This window comes from Miniopterus schreibersii (genome assembly GCF_964146895.1).
Source record: "Miniopterus schreibersii genome assembly, chromosome: 1".
NCBI classification, from domain to species: domain Eukaryota; kingdom Metazoa; phylum Chordata; class Mammalia; order Chiroptera; family Miniopteridae; genus Miniopterus; species Miniopterus schreibersii.
The window spans coordinates 48584875-48597615 of record NC_138101.1 but is presented as its reverse complement, the minus strand read 5'-3'; positions in this window follow the sequence as shown (position 1 = coordinate 48597615).

Here is a 12741-nt window from a genome sequence, read left to right as displayed (position 1 = left end):
ATCTCTCAAACAAGCAGCAGCGGGCCCCATATGGCTTGATAAGGGGCCCCAGGCCTGGCACTAGCAGCAGCTGCACTGGCTCATAGCTGGGCCTCTCCTGGGCTCCTCCAAGCCCAGCACAAGTAGCAGCCAACTACCGTTTGCTGTGTAGCTCATGCTGGGTGGCCCTGGGCAAGGCACTGGCACAGGCTGACTTTGCACCTCCCAGGAGGCCCCAGAGACAGTGCATCTGGTGGTCAGATGCCACCACGCTGGATTACAACCCTACCACATCCACGAGTGACACACTCAAGGGGTGCACTTGGTGAACACCAAAGCTCCACTGAAGTAAATCCTGCTCCATAGGGGTGTCTCCAGCACAGCAGCTCTTTGGCTGTAGTTGCAGCTGGTCCTCACAGCTGATTTCCCTGGGGTTCAATTCCTCCCAGTGATGCCAACAGCAACCAAGGCTCAACTACAACAGGACAGTGCACACAGCCCACACAGGGGAGCACCTAGAAGGCCCAGCTCAGGTGACTGGAGAGGCTGAGCCACTGGACCCGATAGGACACCTACTACACAAAGCCACTCTACAAATTCCAGGAGACATAGCAGATCTACCTAATATGTAGAAACAAACACCTGGAAGCAGCCAAAATGTGGAGGCAAAGAAACATGTCACAAAGGAAAGAACAGAAGAAATCTCTAGAAGAGGAACTAAATGAAATAGATCCAAGCAAGCTAACAGATACAGAGTTCAGAATTTTGTTTAGAAGGATGTTTAAGCAGACTATTAGGGAAATAACTGAGAAAATCAATAACATAATAAAGTACCAATTTGAAATGAAGGCTACATGAGCTGAAATGAAGAATAATTTACAGGGAATCAACAGTAGAGTAGAGGACACTGAGAATCAAATCAGCAATTTGGAACATGAGGAAACAAAAAGCACCCAACCAGAAGAGCAAAAAGAAAAAAGAATCCAGAAATATGAAGATAGTGTAAGCAGCCTCTGGGACAACTCCAAGAGGCCCAACATTTGTATTATTGAGGTGCCAGAAGGAGAGGAAAGACAGTAAGAAATTGAAAACCTATTTGAAAAAATAATGACAGATAGCTTCCCTTACCTGGGGAAAGAAGTAGACTTACATAAGTCCAGGAAGCACAGAGGGTCCCAAACAAGAGGAATCCAAAGAGGCCCACAGCAAGACACATCATAATTAAAATGCCAAAGCTTAAAGACAAAGAGAGAATCTTAAAAGCAGCAAGAGAAAAGCAGTTAGTTACCTACAAGGGAGCCCCCCTATGACTGTCAGCTGATTTCTTAACAGAAACCTTGCAGGCCAGAAGGGAGTGGCAAGAAATATTCAAAGTGATGAAAAACATGGAACTACAACCATGATTGCTCTACCCAGCAAAGCTATCATTTAGAATTGAAGGACAGATAAAGAGCTTCACAGATAAGAAAAAGCCAAAGGAGTTCATCACCACCAGACCAGCACTACAGGAAAAGTTGAAGGGTCTTCTTTAAGAAGAAGCTAGTGAACAAAGGAATCTGACAAACTAAATAGATACAGAGACATTGACACATGCAACAGATGGTCATATCTCAGAGGAAAGAGGGAAGGGGGGTGGAGGGTGGGAAGAGATTAACCAAAGAAGTTATATGCATATATGCATAACTCATGGACACAATCAATAATGGGGTGAAGGCCTTAGGAGGGGGTGGGAGCAAAGTGGAGGGGGTCAATTGTGGGGGGAAATGGGATACCTGTAATACTCTCAACAATAAAGATAAATTTAAAAATGAAAAATAAATTAATTAAAAAGAAAAAAAAAAGACCAAATGCAGCTCTGACATACATTAGGAGAAGTGGTAATAAGTGGAAACTTGGATTTTAAATATTATTTAGAGGCATACCTTCCCTTCACCAAAGCAGAATAAAAATCAGGAAGTAGGTTAATAGTTAAAGAGAACAGTCAGATTTATCCCGGGATTAGTCTTGGAGTCTTTCATTCTGCAAGTTCATAAATTAGAAACCTTTTCAAAGCATGAGAGCTGTTCTTAATTAATGGATTGCTGTCACCACCCTGTAATATATGGTGCTAAAGTTCACTTCTGCATTTTGAGCAGAGAGCAACTAGCTGACAACAATTAAAAAGAAAACCTGGTGACTAATCAGTAGCTTCAATGTACTCTGGCCTCTGTTGAAAACAAAATCTCTTCAGTACCATGATGACTGTTATAACACACTGCGATTATTTATATTGCTTCACCCATAACACTTATTTGTCCCCTGCTGGTGTCTTCTCCCTGGAGTCCTGAGGGAAAACACTCCCCTTATCAAACCAGAGTTTAGTTGAGCAAAGCTTGAAATGGGCAATGGTGTCAAACACTTCCTAAGCATCACTACCATGCTTCAGTTATTTCCACTATTTTTTTTTTAAACAAAGAAAAACTGTTTTGTTTTACTTACATTTAAATCCACCAGGTATTGTTTTCAGTAGAAGACTAACAACATTTTGGGCAGGGATTCAACATAAATGCAAAGAAAACTGGTAGCCCAACCATGTTCATGAGTAAAAAGCCAGGTGATGGCAATCTTCTCCCCAGTGCTTCTCAAATGGAGTCCCCACAACCATGGTGGACACAGACATATTTCCAGGTTCCATAAGTCCTCTGTGAGCAAGTAGTGGTCATCCACTCTTTATTTTTTTAATCTTTATTGTTGAAAGCATTACAGATGTCTCCCTTTTTTCCCCCATTGACCCCCTACCATCCACTCTTTAAAATCAATATTTCTTAAGTTAGGGTATAGAAACCTCTTCTTAGAGATCTGAGAATTCTCTGGGTTGAGCATCCCAGGAAGGTGGTGATATGGTTCTAAATATGATGAATTTAAGACTAAAGGAAGCATTCTTGGGAACCAGGAAAATCCCAGTCTGAGTCTATCACTAAAGACCTCACAAAGAAGATAAATCACCTACACATGTTCAGTGAATGAATTAAGAACATCAGCTTGCTTACTGTTGACTGAATTCTCAGACTCTTAGATTTTCCTATTGACTTGCCTTTACCAAAGTGTGTCTGGAGGGCATTTTCTCTGTGACTCCTACCTGGAAAATACGGTGGTGTTTTGTGTGGGGGTTTTTTTGGTTTTGTTTTTTTGCTGTTTTGTGTGTGTTTTTAATTCTCACCTGAGAACATGTTTTACTGATTTTAGAGAGAAGGGAAGGGAGAGGCAGAGAGAGAGATGTGAGAGACATCTACTGGTTGCCTCTCGGGGTCAAGCTGAAACCAAAGTATGTGCCGTTGACCGGAATCAAATCTGAGACCCTTCAGTCTGAGGGCCAATGCTCTAACCCCTGAGCAAGCTGACTGGGGTTACCTGGAAAATACTGTGACCCAGTCTCTGCAGCACACCTAAAGCCAAACTCATGCAAGTGACTCCACAGCAGAGATTCTGTGACATTGCCTAGGAATGAGCTACTCTGAGGAGGCATACTCCTGTAAAATTCCTATGGGCTTAGAAATGGTGAGATAGAATATAAAAAAGGGGGACCCTCTGTTGCAGGTGCGGGAAGGGCACCAGGTGTTAGACCAACAGGGTCAGACTGGACCTGAGTTCAAGCAACCTCAGTACTTGAGTTCTGGCTAGGAAAGAATGCAGAGTCAAGACCCAAGCTATAGGAGAACATTTATTTGGTAAATCACAGAGGTAGAAAATAGAATTCTTTAGAAGAAATGGGCTTAGGAAACAAGTTATAGAGGTAAAGGAAGGGCCTTGGAGCTTGGGAGTGAGGAAGGTATAAAGGTAAAGGAAGGGCCCTTGGAGCTCGGAAGTGAGGAAGGTAATGATAACGCGCCTGGTGCTGGGAGGGAGTAGGGGGAAGGTGAGAGTCCTCTGTCCTAAGAGTTCTAAGGGTAGAGATTTTAGGGGAGGTCCCAGGGAAAGATATTAATAGAATATTCAGCAGTTTTCCAGGTGTGTCCTTTCAGGGTCTAGGTCTCCACTGATGGATTGGTCAGCACTAGGGCCGGGGGTTATTATTCAATGCAGCTGGTCCTGAGGTCAGCTGTGGCTGGTTTTGTTGCTTTTCTGGGCCTGGAGCTGAAATACAACTGAGGCCTAGATGTTATCTCTAGGGAGGAAAGATCAGAGGTCCAAACTGCATGACTAGTGATATACTAGAGGAGCAGGGGTGAAGGTCACCCTGAGGACAAGGTCCCAGGCACCTGGGGGGCTTTCTGCCCTGGTGACCTTCTATACCTGGCCCATTGTCCTTGCTCTGCTCCTGTCTAAATGCCTAGCACACCTCCACTTCCTTAGTGTGATCATCTCCATTTGAGATAGCTAAAATGGCCCTTAGATTTAAAATTTTAAAACTTGATTTGGTCAAGCTTTTTTGGCCAGTTCACTCTAATCAAATTCACAGGAGACTGAGCTGTAAATCAGAATGCTAAGTGTCATGTGTAATATTGTATATATTTTTCTAGTGGCCAGAACATCTTCAACATATAGTTCCTCGCCCTGGCAGCGTGGCTCAGTGGTTGAGCGTCGACCTATAGACCTGGAGGTCACAGTTCAATTCCAGGTCAGGGCACATGCCTGGGTTTCCAGCTTGATCCCCAGTAGGAGGTGTGCAGGAGCAGCTGATCGAAGATTCTCTCTCTCATTGATGTTTCTCTCTCTCTTTTCCTCTCCCTTCCTCTCTCTGAAATCAATAAAAACATATATATACACACACATACATATACATATATATTTTTATATATACATATACATATACATATACATATACATATACATATACATATACATATACATATACATATACATAGTGCCTCCTCCTTCACTGTGTCAAAGGGATGGAAGGCCAAACTGACAATCAAAAGAAATGAGAGCAAAAGAGCTGTATAGTGTCCAGGGTTCTTTCTTTCTGGGCCAGGAGAAACCTGGAGCAGGATGACTGCTGTGTGGCTAAAGGATTACTGACTATCACCTGGCCTCTCCTAGTCAAGTTACATGATAACCACCCAAGAGAGCCTCTCTGGTTTCTCTCTCTTTCCTGATTTCACCTAGAATCCCTGCCTTTCTTCTTTAAACAGGTTTCTCCATAGTCAGCGAGGTCACAGGTTTTTTCATGTTAGTCATATTCTGATCATTCTTCTGGGAAATTTACTCTAGTCACCTTCATGGGCGTTCCTCACATCTCTTTGGTATGTACATTTACTAGACTTTTTCTGATTTTTTTTTCACTACAAATTACTCATTATGCAGTTTAATTCATCCCTTAAATCAGTTTTGGGAAAAGGGTGAGAATAAGTTATCAAGGGAAAAAATGATGAGCAAAGGAATAAATATATACATTATTTTCATTCTCAGAGGATGTTGTTATTTCCAAATTCTGGTGACTTAGGAATATCTTACTCTATACTCTATATAATGACTTTTTTTTTTAATCCTCACCTGAGGATATTTTTTCCATTGCTTTTTGGAGAGATTGGAAGGGAGAGAGAGAGAGAGAGAAACATTGATATGGGAGAGGCACATCGATTGGTGCCTCCCAAACAAGCCGTGACTGGGGCCAGGGATCGAGCCTACAACCGAGGTACGTGCCCTTGACTCTTGAGTCCCTCGAACCCAGGACTCTTCAGTCTGTAGGCCGACACTCTAGCCACTGAGCCAAACTGGCTAGGGCTATAATGACTTTTTAAAAATAATCTTTTAAAAAAATCTATTCGTTCAACAAGTACATATGGAGAGCATATTATGTATGCACCAGGTATTATAAAAAATATTGGGGATTTAAAGAAGAATGAAATGATCCAGTGCATGTGAAGAAATTAAAGTCTCTAAGTTCAGAATAACTTAGGATGAATCCACTTCTTCCCCTTCCAATCTTCTTTACACTCTGCTATTGGAGCAATCATTTTGAAAGCAGGAATCAGCATATTGTGGTTTATTCAGCCTTACAGTCATGTGTAAGATACCAACAATCCAGCACAGATTGGGTTGTGCCAAGCGCAGTCCATTCCTCATTATTGTTTTCTAGCAGAAGATGAAGACTTGGGTCCTTGACTCCGGGGCAGAAACTCTGGATCTCCTACACGTGATTCTTGAATGAGCCCACACCCACCTCCCCACGGGTAAGCCTCCTTTGCTATACCATGAACTTCAGTTATAAATAAAGCCAAGAAACATTTCTCACCACAGAAGCAAATGGATCTCAGTGTGCAGTAATGATTCAACTATATACAACTATTTAGAGTCCAAACATAGCACTAGTTAAGATTTATGTATAAAACATCTACATTCTTGTTTTTCTTTCAGTTTTCTCCTGAAAGCAAAGAATTACTTGCTTCACATTTTTATAATTAAAGGGTCTGTTCAGGAGATTTCTCACAACAAAGAACCACTTCACAGTTGACTCAAAATAAGATTCCAAAATGCATCTTCATTTTCTCTCTCAGCTCAGGTAACCGTTTTCCAAAGTTTTGGTCAGAGCTTCCACACATGATATTCCTTTGGCTGGGAACTCATTCTTTCCCCTTTTCCTCTCAAGCATTTAGGTCCCGGAGAAGACTTCCCCAGCACCAGAGGACGTGAGTATGTTAGTTATCCTTGCTTCCAGCTCTCTATATTTTACCTCCAAGGCATTGAATCAGAATGGTAATTGTGTCATCATATAAGAGATTATGTCTTTAATGTTTTTGTCTCCAACTAGATTGTAAATTCCACCAGGGCAGACACTGTATGTTTTGTCATTCAACGCACCTCCAGTAGCTAATATGGTACCTAACTCAATACTTGTGAATTCATGAATACAAGGAAAGTATGAAAAAAAATTCCAAGAAACACCTATGCCCAGCAGTCAATAACTAAGAACAAAAATTTAGCCCAGCCAGCGTGGCTCAGCGGTTGAGCACTGACCTATGATCCAGGAGATCACGGTTTGATTCCTGGTCAGGGCACATGCCCGGGTTGCCGGTTCAATCCCCAGCAGGGGGCATGCAGGGGGCAGCCGATCAATGACTCTCTCATCAATTATGTTTCTCTCTCCCTCTCCCTTCTTCTCTCTGAAATCAATAAAGGTATATTTATAAAAAAGGAGGAAAATTTATTCTTTCCACAAATAGTTACTGAATGTCAAGTTTGATCTAGGCACTATTCTAGGGATTGAAAATAAAGTGGAGGTTGGGGGACAGATACATACTCTATCCATCTCTATTCACACGAAGCTCACATTCTGGCAAAATGGTTAATATTGATTTTTTATAAAATTCTATAGGTGTGAAAAATAACTTTCTACAGCGGAGGGCTCAAGGAGAAGCAGGAGCTCTAATAGGTGGGGGTAGATTTGTAGAAAAAAGAGAGAAAACATGAAAGGGAATGCTATGGTCTGAATGTTTGTCCCTTTCCCCCAAATTTTATATTTTGAAATTCTAATCCCCAGGTGATGTTATTAAGAGGTGAGGCCTTATTGGGCCAATAAATTCATGAAAGGAGAGCCCTCAAGATTGGGATTAGCACCCTTATAAAAGAGACCCCAGAAAGCCAGCTCATCCCTTCTACAATGTCACGTTACAGTGAGAAGAAAGGCTCATCAAACACCAAATATACCAGTGTCATGATCTTGGACTTTCCAGCCTCCAGAACTGTTAGAAATAAATGTTTACTGTTAATAAGCCACCTTGTTTATGGTATTTTGGTTATAGAAGCCTAAGCAGACTAAAAAGGGGATATAGAAAAAATACAGTTTGGTGGAGAAAGAACATAATCTTGGTGGGAAGTGGAGAAAAGGCTGGTTTAGGGCAGTGGAAGATAAGGTAGATTAGACAATGAAGTTTTCAAGCAGTGAAGTAATCTGCTATTTTAGAAAATGTATTTTTTTAAATTTTATAATAGATTATTATCTCATTTTATCTTCTGAGAATTTGAGGAATGATATGGACAATGACATTTCTGATTCATAAAATTATCTTGCATAGTTCCTTAAGAATTTCACCTGTAAAAGGAGGGGTTTTTAAAAATAGAATATATTAAAGAAGTTCCTCAGGTTGGGAAAATAATATCCATACTTTTTAAAAGTAAGATTGAGAGCATGACAAAGAAAAGTTTCAATCTGACCATAAAATTTAGAAACTATTATTTAAACATATTCAAAGCTTTGAAATTTGGATAACTGAAGGAAATCTATTTGTAATGTTTTAAAATAGTTGTTTTTTTAAAATATATCTTTATTGATTTCAGAGAGAGGAAGGGAGAGGAGGAAGAGAGTTGAAACACAAATGATGAGTCGTCATTGGTCGGCTGCTTCCCACAAGCCTCTGACGAGGGATCGAGCTCACAACCTGGGCATGTGCCCTGACCAGGAATCGAACCGCAATCTCCTGAATCCTAGGTCAATGCTCAACCGCTGAGCCATGCCTGGCCGGGCTAAAACAGTTTTTGAGCCCGGCCAGGCATGGCTCAGCGGTTGAGCATTGACCTAGGATCCAGGAGATCAGGGTTCGATTCCTGGTCAGGGCACATGCCCGGGTTGTGGGCTCCATCAATGACTCTCTCATCATTGATGTTTCTATCTCTCTCTCTCTCTCTTTTCTTTCCTCTCTCTGAAATCAATAAAGATATATTTTTAAAAATAAATAAATAAATAAATAAATAAATAAATAAATAAATAAATAAATAAATAAAATAGTTGAGCTGGAGATTCCAGAGTTGCTCTATTTTTCAGGTTTTTCTGAGTAATCATATGCTAGTTATAGATGAGGCAAAGTAAAAACAGGTAAAACTGTTTTCACCAGTACTTCAGTATCATTTACACCAATTTATCCCTGCCCCTGTGGGTTATTCCTCGCAGCGTTCTGTTTCTTTAGTTTCCTTTCATCTAGAACAGGTCCTGAGTCTTTGTGTTTCACACCATTGCCATTTATGAAGAGTACAGGTCAGTTATTTTATAAAATGTCCTTCAATTTGAGTTTGTCTGATGTTTCCTCATGAGAAATTTCAACTTCTGCATTTTTAGCAAGAATGCTGCATAACTGATGTTGTGGTCTTCTCAGAACATCACATCAGGAGACGTCTGATGTGCGTTTGTCTCTTCACTGGTGATGTTAAAATTCATTTGTTCAAGGGGGTGTTTGAAAAGGTTTTTTTCCTCCTGTCATTCATAAATATCTTTGGGAGAGATACTTGGAAACTACATAGCCTGTTACTCAAACTTTACCCGCTAGTTTTAGCATCGGTTGCCTGTATCAATTATGATGATGATAGTTGCCAAAAGACATTTTCTAATTTCAAATGTCATGATTGCTTCTACACTTATTAGTTGGTATTCTACTGGAAACAAGAGCTTTTTTTAAAATTTTTTATTTCATTCATTCATTCATTTATTCATTCATATCAGTATGGACTCAAAAATTCCTATTCTATTCAATGGGCTATAATTCATTACTATCGTTATTTATTTTGAGACTTAGATTGCCTCAGATTTGATCAGTATCAGCCCCTTCCACCTGAGTCCTATGTCAGATTATGTTTACACATTCTTTGAACCCACCTAGTTCCTTAGTAAAGAAGGAAAAACTTATCTTTTTTTTTTTTTAATCCTTACCTGAGGATATTTTTTCCATTACTTTTCGAGAGAGTGGAAGGGGGAGGGAGGCAAAGAGAGAAAGAGAAAGAGAGAGAGAGAAGCATCAATGTGAGAGAGACACCCTGCATGTGCCCCAACCTGGGCCGGTGATCGAGCCTGCAACCAAGGTAGGTGCCCTTGGCTGGAATAGAACCCAGGACCCTTTAGTCCCCAGGCTAATGCTCTAACCACTGAGCAAAACCAGCCAGGGCGGAGCAAATTATCATTTTTAAAGAGTCTTCTTAAAACAATTCTATTGTTTCACCTGGCTGGGTGTGGCTCAGCGGTTGAGCATCGACCTAGGATCCAGGCGATCGGGGTTCGATTCCTGGCCAGGGCACATGCCTGGGTTGCTGGCTCGATCAATGACTCTCTTATCATTGATGTTTCTCTCTCTCTCTCTCCCTCTCCTTTCCTCTCTCTGAAATCAATAAAGATATATTTAAAAAAAGAAAAACAAAACAATTCTATTGTTTGTATGGGTCCAGTGTTCAGGCTTTTGCTAATTGAGCTTTGTTATGATTACATTCAGACAATGGCATTAGTACACTGATCTTTTCTCTTTTTTTAACTTTTTGTTGTTGTTATTTATTTTTATTGAATTTATTGGGGTGACATTGGTTAATAAAATTATACAGATTTTGGGTATACAATTCTACAATACATAACCTGTATATTGTATTGTGTGTTTACCACCCCAAGTCAAGTCACCTTCTATCACCATTTATCCCTGCTTTACTTTCTCCTACTTCCCCCTAGTCCACTGGTCTTAATTAGCATTTGCCTCCTATTCCAGAATAATGTCATATGCCTGCCAGATGTGGCTCAGCAGTTGAGCATCCACCTAGGACCCAGGAGATCACGGTTCAATTCCTGGTCAGGGCATATGCCCAGGTTGTGGGCTCAATCCCCAGTCGGGGGTGTGTAGGAGGCAGCCAATCAACGATGACTTATCATTGATGTTTCTATCTCTCCCTCTCCCTCTCCCTTCGTCTCTCTGAAATCAATAAAGATATACTAAAAAAAGAGAATAATGTCATAAGACAGGGAAGTCTTACTAAATATTATACCTTAGACAGAAAGATTAAGGGCATGAATAAAAGTTTAAACACAAAGTTTTAAAGCATCTGTATTGAAAATTAATTACCTTAAACACAATTAAAGTTAAAAACCATCTAGAAAAAAACCACTTTCAGTATTTGACAGACAAAAGGTTAATACTTTTAATATATAGATGCTGTTAAATCAGTAAGATATAAAGAGCAATAGAAAAGGGGCATATATATATGTGTGTGTGTATATGTATATACATATATAGAGAGAGAGAGGTAATTTGCAAGAGAACAAATACAAATGACCAAAAAACATGTCTCAGCTTCATGAGTGAGCAAAGTAGTACCAATTACATCAGTTGAAATTATCTAAGCGAAAATTTGTGACCCATAACATTAGCAGAGATTCCATTTAATGCCATTTCATTTTCTCAAGGCACTCATTTCTTATGGAATTGTAAATTAGAACAGCTTTACTATAGGACAATTGGATGATATAAATGAAAAGCTGTGGTAGGTTTTGGTTTTATGGTACTAGGTAGGGGAAGTGTTCCCAGTCAGATATAATATCTATTCCCATAAAGCATTCAGATAACGGAGACAAAACCTCCTCACATAAAGCCTGTTTAAACATTACAATTTTCATTCAAACTTTTAGCTTAATCCTATGGTCAGTAATAGGGTTATTATTATCATTATCAATAATCTTACACATTTCTATATTCATTCAATCTAATTGTAGCCCATATTAGGGCTTTACCAGATGGTGGCTGGTGCCACAATGCATGAGGCTCCTGTGTCAAGGAATGTCAGAAACTTCTCTTCTTCACTCCCTGACCGTTTTACTCACTGCTGTGCTAGGTTTTGGTCCCCAGCCACAAAACCCTGGCACTTTTGTCAGTCTTTATCTTTATTAATTTGACTGACTGGTGGCCTAGATGATTCCAGGTCAGGGTTTCACTGTATTCGTTATTTTCCAGTTTTTAAAATTCCTCCAAACTGGGGAAATAGAGCAGGACTTGTTTGGGACATTTAGTGTTGGGGGACCAGCAGGAGGTCCATTTGGCCCAAGCTTTGACACAGTGCTGTACTGGGACGTTTTTTAAATACTCATTTTATGCATCTGGTAGCTAGGCTAAGCTATGATGCTCCCACAGTTAGGTGTATTAAATAAATTTTCACTTTAGGATATTTCCGATTTACAATGGTTTTATCTGGACGTAACCCCATCGTTAAGTGGAGGAGCATGTGCAGTCTGACTATCTTGCTGTCTTACGACCATTTAAAAACCTCACCTTTGCATAGGACCTGTGGATAATTGTCAAGCCCTGGTCTTCCCACTCTCCTTGTCACTTATATCAAGCGCTCCGACATAGCACGGTTATACCTGCCATTAAACTGTCAGAACAATGTTTAAAAATCTATGCATTCGTTAAACTACCTGAATCCTTAATTTTCTAAAAGCAAGCACTCAAAGAAACCCAACTGGTCTCCCGCTCCCCACGACCCCTCGGATGGATCATCGCTGGAGGGTTCTAGAAGAGACAATTCCTGACCCCCGGATTAAAATTCAGTAGCTTCATTGGGTGAAGGGCAGCACCATGCAGTCTGAAAGCCACAGACGCGGCATATCCGCTGTGATATTACAATGTCACTAAGCCATGCTTCCATTCCGTCAGCAGTGTTCGTTTTTGATAGTTTTGCACTTATGCCACGGGTCCCTCAGGAGCCGCTAGTCACCGAAACGCGTTCTGTGCCCTCCCCTGAGGTGCCCAACACCAAGCGGCCTGCGGGGTTACGTCGTCAGCGAAGCCAAGGAGGGACCCAGAGCGCCAACCCGCGGAAGAGCGGGCGGCCGGGGCCCCCAACAGAGGGCGCCCGCGCTTCCCCAGCCCGCTCCCCAGGGGAGCGCGCCGCCGCCAGCGCGCCGGCGTCGGCCCCGCCTCCTCGCCCGGCCCCACCGCCCCGCCCCGCCCCGCCCCGCCTCCTCGCCCGGCCCCGCCTCCCGGCCTGGCCCCCGCCTCCTCGCCCGGCCCCGCCTCCCGGCCCGGCCCCCGCCTCCCTGCCAGC